Raw genomic sequence first — 9,696 nt, forward strand, 5'->3', positions numbered from 1 at the left:
TCCGCTGTGTAAGAGTCAGCCCTTCTGTCAAACACTCTCAGAAACTCAGTTTGAAAGGCTTCCCAATCATGTATAAGAGGATCATTGCGATTAACTAAAGGCACTGCCCATTGTGCTGCATTACCTGCTAAATAAGAAATCAGAAAAGCCACTTTGGCTTGGTTGGTAGGGAATGATTTAGGTTTGCAAAAGAAAAGGAGCGCTACTTGGGTCAAGAACACCTGAACCATGCCAGTGTCCCCATGAAAACGTTCTGGTGAGGCTAAAGGAATAGACACAGGCATCTCCACTACCACCGAAGTGGAGGGAGCCGATGCACCAACATCAAACGGTTTACGTTGGAGACCATCTATCCTAGCTCTTAGATCCGCTGTCTCTTGCCTAAAAGCAGCCAATTCCACCTGAAGGTTGGCCAATACAGATATAACATCATCTAAAGTGGCCATAACTGTTCAACACGACCGGGAGGACAAAATTCTTGGGTCGGGAATTCTGTTATACGGGCTGTCCTCAGGATCGGTTTGATGTATTATGGTCCACCTCTAGATCTAACCAATGTCTGGATTGCCGTGATGGCACAGTACATTGGAAGGATCAAGTGGGGGAAGAAGGGTATGTTGGGGGGAAGGAAAGGAAGGGAACAGCAGGGAGGGAGATCTGAAAGACACAAAGAGAGGGTACAAGATGAATACCTTAATACTCTAGTTTCTACCAACAATTCCTGAATTTGTGCTATGTATATCATTTACTCTAAATACCTGAAAAGTAAAATACGAATCAGTGGAGAGGCAGATATGTTTGGCAGTGTTGAGGATTGTATAGGGGTGTAGCTGCTTAAATACAAAACAAACATGAACATACAACAACACCACATTTAGGTTCATAGAAGGGAAAGCAATGGTACTATAATGAAGTATCGAACATACCCATGACTCATTCCTTTATCAGGTCACAGGGATAGAGTGTAGACCACTACCACTCATGTGGAACCCCTGTTAATAAAGGGAGCCAGAGACATTGTGATTACAACACCACACATCCTATACACACTTCTCTGTCCACACTTTTTTTCAAGAAATAAGAATAAGGTCTATGCAACTGAATTGCCCCGTAGTTAGCAACACTCGTGGCAATAGAATCTGTGGTAGTATAATGAATCTTATACTGAAAGGTATTCGAGAATTAGTGAGGAGCACTTCGAAATAAACTAGGATTGTTCTTTGCAATTCACTGCTCCTTTAACCCCGGGCATCAGAAAAGGTAAGAAACCTTTTCTAAACATAACAAACAAAAGAAAAGAAGGAGCAACTGTGGATCTCAAAACATCCACTTCTCCGTCGGCCAGCAATACCGACCGGGTCAAGTTCCCAAATGGAGAATAGGCCACCGAAAGTAAATACAAAAACAGCGTGCTTGGCAAACCTTGCCAAAACACCAAACCAGGAAATCAGGGCACAAGCGGCAAATGCTCCTGGTGCAGAGCACCCTTACCGCACCAAGAAAGGATCCTTTAGAAGTATAAGGCAGAACTGGACAGGCTGGAATTTCCGACACCGAGCTCGGGCATGGCTTCCTCTTTATGCTTCCTCTCGCGAAGTTGCGTGCGAATTGCGGAGGAGCATGGGAGTAGTATTTCTGACTCCCGCATTGCTGGGAATTGCAGTTTGAACCAATGCGTGATCGTGACAACTATTGAGTTATTCCAAATGAAAAAAGCAAAGGGAAGTCCCATGAGTGTATGGGAAAAAAGCTTGGAAACTTGTTGTTTTCCGCAATTGTTTCCAACAGGAAAAGGTGGACAATATGATGAACGACCTATGTAGATTCCTGCATCTTAATATCGGACAACAAGACTGTATGCAGAAGATCCAAGATTTCGACAATATATCCCACATATATTTCATCTTTTGTTTGAGAGTGACTTGACTGGACTTTCATATGCAGTCAATCACATATTAAAAACAAGAGTACATTTTCAAAATGTTTCTGCAAAGGAATTTATGGATAAAGTACATCAGAAAGATTATCATTTAGAATCTCAGCTGATTAATCTGATGGCATGTCAGGGTGGCACTAATGAGTATTGGTACCGTCGTCATGGAGAACTTAAATGAATGCTAAGGAACTTAGGAACTCCTACGTGGTTCCTTACCCTAAACTGTGCTGAATACGCTTGGGATTATTTACTTGAATTTCTTCAAGAGGCAAATTCGAATATAAAAAATATTGAATACAGGACACCTGGAGAATTGTGCTCTTTGGATCCTGTTTATGTATGCAGGTATTTCAATCATAGATTTGAAGCTTTGATGTATTTTATCTGCAATAAAAAGAATCCTCCTCTTGGAGAAGTTGTGGATTTCTTTTGGGGAAAGGAGTATCAAGCTCGAGGTGCTCCTCATATACATATGCTGATATGGATCAAGGATGCCCCCAAATTCGGAACTGATTCCGATGATACTGTTTTGTCTTTCATTGAAGAATATGCCAAATGTGCCATATCCAAAAGCACAGTAGAAAACAACTTAAGACAACAAGTCTTTTGATTCCAAAGCCATCGATGTGGAAAATACTGTAGACAAAAGTACAAGTCTAAGAAAAAGTTTTATACCAAATGTCGTTTTGGATTTCCATGTTTTGTAGTATCCAAAGGAAGAGTAAACAGTTTTATGTCAGCTATGAGACATACCATCACTAGAAAGTCTCCAAACAATACCTAGAATTTGAGAAGATGTGAAGAATCAAAATACATAAATTATTACAATCCGGTTATTCTCTCTATGTGGAATGCTAACATGGATATTCAGTACGTAGCAGATAATTCCATTGCTGTCGCTCGGTATGTAACATCCTACATTACAAAATCATAAAAGACGGAATTGAAAGAAATGGGGGAAGAGATTTCTCACAAGAAGAGTCTAAGTAGGAAATGATACAATTTCAGTTTAAAGATGTTATCCCATCGAGAAATTGGAGAGTATGAATGCTCAGATCGGCTATCATCTGCAAATTTATACTCCAGATCTTGAAGAATCATTTGGGTGAGTCTAGGTCTTGCTGCAATGAGAAATCAAGTACTTAAATATGTACAAGAAATCAAATATTTAGGAGAAAAAGATCCGGAAAGTACAGATATTTTTAAAACAAATATGTTGGACACATATTATCCAAATAGAAGTCATCATCTTGAGAACATAAGTCTCTATGAAGTGCTGCAAAACTACACTTTTAAATGGAATACTACAGAAAATATCAATGATGGAAATATGCAGTGATTGGTTCCGAAGGATGTTTGGTTAAACAAAGTAAAGGAAATTTAACTAATCACAGGAAACTGAGTTGCGACACTCCTGATAAAAGGGAATTTTACTATTTAGCACTTTTGTAACTGTTCTAACCGTGGTGTTCAGAATTGGAATTACTTGAAGATTTTCAGAGCTATGAAGATTCCTTCAATGCCTGTAAAGATACCATAGAATGTACTGTTTTTGCGAATTATGTGAAAATGTTGAACGATGAAATTGATCAAGTAGCTACTATTGCTGCTGAAATTGCTAGAGACAGTTCTCAAGACAGTCAAAGTTCTGCTCCACTGAGTCAAGATCCACTAGGACAACCAATTGTTGAAAATGAAGCAGTAATCGCCATGAATGAGGTGGAAACAGCAATGCATCTAGCTCAAGAAGATATTATGGACTTGGCCAACTTGGAAGAACAACTAAATGTTGAACAGAAAGAAATATATTAGCAAGTGAGACAACAGATTGATCATGGATTTCTTCATGAAAATAAAGAATGCACATGCACATCATTTCAACCGACCCGAATGTATGTGAGTGAACAAGCTGGAACAGGAAAAATGTTTTAATTGAAGTAATCACCAGTTATCTGCAGAAAAAAACGGACTCACATGTGTCTTGTGATGTAACTGCTCCAACTGGGTTGGCAGCACACAACATTAAAGAAATTACATTGCATTGTTTACTTATGCTACCTGTGGAGCATGAAAACAAATTGGAATATCACAAGCTATCTTGAGAAGCTTGTTATGAAGTTTCTAGAGTGCTAAAGAAAATGAAACTTCTGATTATTGATGAGGTAAGCATGGTCCCAAATGTAATGCTTACTTTTGTGCATTTAAGAATGCAGCAAATTCTTAAAACAGAGTACAATGTCTTATTTGGAGGAAAACGTCATAGTTTTTGGGATCTACTGCAACTTACTTCCGTAAAAGGACAACCAGTATTTAAAACACTTGTGCATGAAGACACCAGAAAGTCTTTGGGTAGTGTTGGAAACGTTCATATCTGGTCATATTTTGAATACAAAGAACTCATTACAAATATGCGACAGGCAAAATATGTTGATTATGGAGCTATTCTTCAAGATATAAGAATTGGAGTACTGACAGAACATGGCAAACAAGCTTTGCAGACTCGATTACTTTCCAATTTGTTTCCTGAGAAAATATATATGAAAATTGCAGACAATAAATGTATAATCTGCTTAATGCCAACACTGTGCGAGTGTTCTATATATATTTTGAAGCTAGAAAATGAAGAAATAATACAAATGGAAGCCATTGATAAAATAGAGCATGAAGGAATCACTATTATTTTGACAGAAAAATTGAAAACAAAATTAGATTCATTAGAAAAATCAATATCCGGCATCAGGAAGGCAAGATGGCCGCTGACTGATTGCAGGAGGATTGTCGCAGCAAGCTCACTCTCCTCCCAAGAGAGAAACCTGACCTCTGAGATGTTGTAAACTAAATGATTGGAATAAAGGTGATGGATGGGGGAAACATGGCGGCAGCCTGCTGAGCTGCCGCTGTGCTCCGAGCCTGAGCTCCTGCTAAAGGCTCTTCTCTAGTTTCCCGACGTTTTCAGGGTGACTGCAGAATGCTAAAGGGATGTAGGAGCTCCTTGAATTAAGAAGGCTACTTCTAAAAGAGAGGGCATTCGATGAACAAAACCCGTGTTGATATTTGTAGCAACTCACCATGTTTTTTCTCTTCTCCCGAAGACGTCTGTTTTCTCTCTCTATGTGCTTTCAGGGTGTTCAGGAGATTGCAGCCTCATCCAAGCGCTCGCAGCCAGAGGCAGTGGAATCTCTGTGAAATTTTTGGCACAGCCAACGGCCCCGTCGGGTCTACGGCTTTGGTCTTTGGCCGCCCTGGAGCTTAGGAGAGGCAGAAGACTTCGAAGTCTCCTGCACGACTCCTGTAGCTCCACTGGATCTCAGGCATCTACGGAAGTGGCAGTGGCGGTAGAGGAGGCTTTGTCAGAGGGGGCTTCAACGCAGGGTAGTAAGGGTGCTGACTCAGAAATTCTTATTTTACCATCTGCAACACCCCAACCACGGCAGAAAGGTAAGCACGGGTATGAAAAGAAAGAGGGCAGAGGTGCTGGTAATATCGGAGCAGCCCGGGGTGTTGGTCGGATCTGTAAAGCAGACTCTGTATGTGTTAACCTGAACCCTGATTCTTGTCCTGTAAAAAAGAAGACCTCTTCGTATCTGTGCAAAGAAGTTAAGGCAAACCGCTCCAAAGGTACTAAAGGGTGTAAGGCTGCTAAGAATCTGAAAACAGTGCTTAATCTTGGGTCAAAAATTACACCATCATTGTGGTCGTATTTTAAAGTTGTGCCACAAATATTATATCTTTCAGAGGACCGTGCTGTATCTGGTACATCTGTTACATTTGTACCTGTATTGGGTCCCCCAAGTTCTTCATCTATTTCATCTGATTCGGAGATACTCTCCCCACAGCTACCTGATTTTCCATTGCCCTGTCTAATGGAATTATCGCATGTCAGAGATACAGAGGCTGTTGAAGGCAGTATATCACCCTTGGACTTGGCATTAGAAATGGCTCACTTACAGTCAGCTTCACAGCCACCCCCATTGATGGAATAGCTTAGTAGGGCTGATGGTGAAGCCCCTACTGCTATCACTGCTATCTCTGCTATCACTGTTATTTCTGCTATTGCTGCCCCTGCGTCTACTGGGGCTGAAGTGGGCGCAGACAGGGGGAAAAAGGAGCTGCAGAGTATGTGAGGGGCTGCACAACAGGGAGATATGATTATACCTCCCTGCTTCACTACAGAAGATACTAACACAAGCATTACGGCCGCTTCTCTACAACTAATGTTTGCTTCTTTATCTATGGACATTAAAAAGGGTTTTGAGGAGTCCATGGCAAATCAGATGGAGATCAGAAACTTTTGTGAGAACCTGGATAATAACATTGATGGCCTCACTGCGAGAATGGGGGCTTTGGAAGAAACGGTAGCAGGTCTGTCTATACACCTAGACCAAGCTAAAGAGGATATTATTAAGCTTAGGAAAGAGGATCTTGCCTTGGCAGAGAGGATGGAAACGTTGGAGAACAATGCCAGACGTAGTAACTTACGTATCCTCAATATTCCGAAGGAGAATGATGGCTCAGACATCAAACAATTTGTAATTTCACTTTTGAAGGAGGCATTATGTTTGGACCAATCTACTGAGGAATTGGCTACTGATATCCAGCGTATACACAGGGATCCCTTCAGAAGGAATCCCCAAAGGTCTAGACCTAGAAAGATTCTCGTAAATTTCCATACCTACTCACTGAAAGAACATATCCTCAATTTGGCCTTAAAGCAAAAATCCTTGGCTGGCAAAGGGTTTACCTTTCAGATCAGGTCCGACCTCTCTAGGGTTACTTTGAAAAATCTATAATCTGCTTAATGTCAACACTGCGCAAGTGTTCTATATTCAATTAACAACTTTTGAAGCTAGAAAATTAAGAGATAATACAAATGGAAGCCGTTGATAAAATAGAGCATGAAGGAATCACTATTGTTTTGACAGAAAAATTGAAAACAAAATTAGATTCATTAGAAAAATCAATATCCTGCATCAGGAAGGCAAGATGGCCACTGACTGATTGCAGAGGATAGTCACAGCAAGCTCACTCTCCTCCCAAGAGATAAACCTGACCTCTGAGATGTTGTAAACGGAATGATTGGATTAATCGTACCCTCTTACCTCGTCCATGAGTCCGGTCTGTTTTACTGGCTGCGCAAAATTAACGTAGCATTCAGGGAACGGCTTCAGCATTTTCCCCTTTGGAGGCTTCATCACCCCAGAAACAGCAGACCGATGGCACCGAAGGGCGTTAGGCAGCTGAAAGATGCGGGCCCTCCGAAGCGCCCACCACCACCGAGCGGAGACAAGGACGTTCCAGCAGCTGCAGCATCGCGGACTTCTGCCCAGCAGAGAAGAAATCTTTGAAAGTTACCGGAGTCTCGTGGCAATGGCGGCGGAGGCAGCGCGGGTGAGCAGCACAACATGAAGGAAAATATCAGGGACATCGGCAAGGACAGCGCTAACGTCAGTGCCTCAGCTAAGCAGACAGCGAGAATGTCCAAGCCCCCGGCGATCCAGCACTAGGCCAACCAACATTGAAAGAATCGTTTTCTCTGACACCCCCGGAGGCTCTGACAGGTCACGAGGCATCGCCAGCTGGAGATGCCGGGAAAACGGTTGCCGGGCAACAATCGCGGCAGGAGCAGGGGGCAGAACAAGCAAACTGCCGGGACGCCAGCTCAAGCAACGGAGGCTCCGATGGTGGAGAACTACGGGACTGTGGTGGCTGAAAACCCTCAAGGCTTCGGGCAGCAAAAATCAAGTAAGGGGGCTGGTATCGCACTGAGCAGTTATAAAATTCAGGCAAATCACTCGGAGGGTGTAATTGGTGATCCCTTGAAAGAACCACATTCAGTGGGTAATGATCAGTTGATAAAAGGGGTAACTGGCGAGACCGTTTTGGAGGAGGGGAATTACAGAAATACCCCAGTTGTTGACAGAGGGGGGTCCCTGGAACTCCTGAAGGTGACTGTTTTTTTTCTTTAAATGAAGACTCTGACTCTTATCTCTCAAGTGAGGAGGGAGATGAGAGCCTGTCTATAAGCACGGACTCTGAATCTGCAGCAAAGTCGTCGGTTCAGAAATCCCCGCCAGGTCATAAGAACCTCCAGAAAATACGTAAAAAATCTAAACCTAAATCAAACCCCTCAAATACCCCACCAACACAAAGCTAAAATACGAAATTATGCTGGGACTATTTGGCAACCTCTCTTCTATACCACGAGGAAGCTGACGGGGACCTGCAAACGGAGGGGGAGAAAGGGGGAGTTCGCCTCAAGCCACTTCATTGGACCTGGTATATACGACCCTAAAGCAGATGCAATCTGAGGCTCTATCAGAGAGTCGGTGAGCCAAACTGACGGCAAAAAAAATGCAGAGCTCCATGAGGAAAATGAACAAGCTTTATGAACAGATGGCAGATAGGGTTTCCAATGTGGAAGAACGGACTGGTAGGCTAGAAGATGATGCTAGCCGGTGGCAGGAATTTAAAGATGTGCAAGAGAAAATGTTCGCTGATATACAATGGAAGCTTGAAGATTTTGAAAATCGTCAGCGGCGAAACAATATAAGGCTTCTAGGGGTGGCAGAGGGACTGGAAGGCCAGGACACAAGGGCATATGTAATGAAGCTATTAAAGGGGGCATTTCCAGATGTCACATATTGGAACTGGGAGAGCAAAGTTCAGAGGGCGCACCAATTTCCGCTGGTCCAGAGGCAGAACTATGGGGCTGCACGAGACTCAAAACCCTGAGCAATCCTGGTATATATTGGTAACTTCTTGGCTAGGCCGGACATCATGGACAAGGTGAGACCAGAGGCAAGACGTACATTTGAATGGGTTACCTTCTTCACGCGTCCAGATTTTTGCCATGCCACAGTGGAGAGGAGGTGGAGGCTTAGACAGTTGATTTCACCCACACAAAACTTGGGACACGAGGCATATCTACTTTATCCAGCAAGGCTCAAGATTATTGTGAGCGGGAAGTCAGGATGTTTACCTCTGAGTTGGTGGCACAGCAGTACATTAATGAGTTGACCGAGAAGAGGGGTGGATAACTAGAGTATGGTTCAGATGTATGGTATCTGGCTTGTTATACTCTAAGCGAGATCAGGAGAATGAAGATTACTGGAGCGTTAACGGGAGGAGGGGGGCTGCGACTACTGCACTCAACAGCCATCACACATAGGTCATGCATGACCTATTTGCCCGTAGGGGGGGTAGGGGGGTAGGGGGGAGTTACAGTGGGGGGGAAGGGGGTTGAATGGGGGGGTCGGGAAGGGGGAGCGCTCACAGTTTTCACAGCTTTCACAGTACACACAATACAGTATAATTGCCTTTTTTTTTCATTTTGTTATGTTTAATGAGTCGTTCCTACTCGAAGGCAAGACATTTGATGTATTTTAATGACATGCAGAATGGCGTCAATTAACATCTGTGGGCTCAATGATGTGAACAATAGAGTTAGAGTTGCTGCACTTCTTAAATTACTTTGTTTAGACCTGGTCTGCTTACAAGAAACGCACATAGAGGGGGCGAAGGGGTACCTCTTGGAGCAGCTGGGGTTCTCACTATAGGCAAACACCAAGCAGGGGTCAAGAACCAGAGGAGTAGCAGTGTTGGGTAGAAGCAGGGACGTGGTCGTTAATAGGAAGAAGGAAGATCAGTGGGGTAAGTGGGTGCTGTTGGAAATAACTTATAGAGGAGAGAAGCTCATGCTGGCTACAATCTATAGCTCTACGGAGGATGACCCGATATTTATCAATTATTAGACACAGAGC

The sequence above is a fragment of the Lissotriton vulgaris genome, chromosome 1_1, assembly GCF_964263255.1.
Source record: "Lissotriton vulgaris chromosome 1_1, aLisVul1.2, whole genome shotgun sequence".
NCBI lineage: Eukaryota > Metazoa > Chordata > Amphibia > Caudata > Salamandridae > Lissotriton > Lissotriton vulgaris.